Raw genomic sequence first — 1,783 nt, 5'->3', positions numbered from 1 at the left:
TAAATTAATAAATTAAATTAAATTAAATTAAATAAATAAATAAATAAGTAAGTAAATAAATAAATAAAATAAGTAAGTAAATAAATAAATAAAATACAAACAAATAAATAAATAATTAAATACAATGTTTCTGTTGTTTCCTCGGTTGTTCTGTGGTAAAGAACTCTGTCATATACCACTCTCCTGTTTCACGATGTTGCACAAGATCACAGGGTCTCTACGCTCCAAACGCGCATCAGATTACGGTGCAATTTTCCTTTTTTGTGTCTTTTGAAAGGAGGGGATTGTTCATTGTTTTGACAGACAAAGCATACCTAGTAAGTTCAGGAGAGGAGAGCAACAATTAAACAACTTGAAAAATATATAAAAAGACGCACTCAAACCCTCAAAAGATTTGACATAAGTGTGGCTCTCTTCAGCCAGCTCTTGTACTGGAATATATGTATAATATTAATATTAGCCTACATATTATAATTATTTACATTTTTTATGTTAATATTGATGTTAATAATACTACAGTATATAATATGGATAATGTCAGGGTTAAGCGGGGCATACACGCTGCGATTTCAGCAATGTTTTTGTTAAAGACCAACTCTCACTGTACAAATAAATCGCATGCGATGTAAAGACAAAGCTCAGGATGTATGTGCTCACATCAATCGTCGAGTGAAAGTTTGTTAAGACACAATGTCTAAAAGGGCATTTAAATATCTTTAATAGTTATAGGCATGCAAACTTTGGAGGAAAAAACTATCAAAGTGCTCTTTCCACCATTGGCACATAATGCAGATCAATGTCAACAGATTTTAACAGACCTACCAATCTCTGTGTAAAAATAAAAGAAAGATGCTGCCATCTTTCTGAAGTCATTTCTACAGCACTGTAATTTGGCTCTGAATCTCAGGTGAAAATTGCCATTTTGACTCGCCTGTACAAAACAGTGGATTACTCAGTAAATAATAATCTATGACATTTAATATTTTGGCTTTCATCACTATACATGTTTATCTTTCTTCAGAAAAATATTAGCAAAATCAAAAATTTAAGCCAAGGACCTCTGGTTGAGTTGACACGGAATAACCCATTTAATATTTGTTTATATATATATAATAGTAATATAATATGCAAACGTTATAAAGTACTGCAATATTTCAGGACTGGGTGGTGGCAAAGATAAAAAAAAAAGTTAAAGACATGCTTAAATGCACCAGATGCTTTGGACAAAATTTGTTTTAAATATAAAATTATTACTCATCGCTGTAAACCATGTGTATCGTTCTTCCGCATGCAACACCAAGACCACAAGACAGCTGCTGGTTTGCTGTGCGGCATGTGACAGATCCATCTGCCTGCATACCGTCCCAGCAGGACAAGAGCTGTACCCCTCCACAACCACAGCCTCACCCAGTTACCCCTCTTCCCTCTCCACCCCATCCTCCTCTATCCAGCATTATTAGCAGCGTCATCTTTTTGTGGCAGATTTAAAGTGACGGTAGATTTAAACCACTTTAGTGTGGGAGAGAGTAGAGATGAGGGAGATACTTATTTTTCACAATTCCCTCTAATTTAGGAACCATAGGAACAGTGAAAACAATTCAAAACAGGCAATTCAAGCCATTTAGCAACATGGTCTTGGCAACCAACCAGCAAAACCAGAAAAGTTATGAACAGGCAAGCAACACCTACAAAAATCTGCTTAAATTATGTAATTTTATTTTTACCATCGTCACTGTCCCAGTTACAGCACTACTGAACATGGCCTTGGCCATCACCCAGTTTC

This window comes from Sinocyclocheilus grahami, unplaced genomic scaffold (assembly GCF_001515645.1).
Source record: "Sinocyclocheilus grahami isolate Dianchi unplaced genomic scaffold, SAMN03320097.WGS_v1.1 scaffold1091.1, whole genome shotgun sequence".
NCBI lineage: Eukaryota > Metazoa > Chordata > Actinopteri > Cypriniformes > Cyprinidae > Sinocyclocheilus > Sinocyclocheilus grahami.
This window is presented reverse-complemented; position numbering follows the sequence as displayed.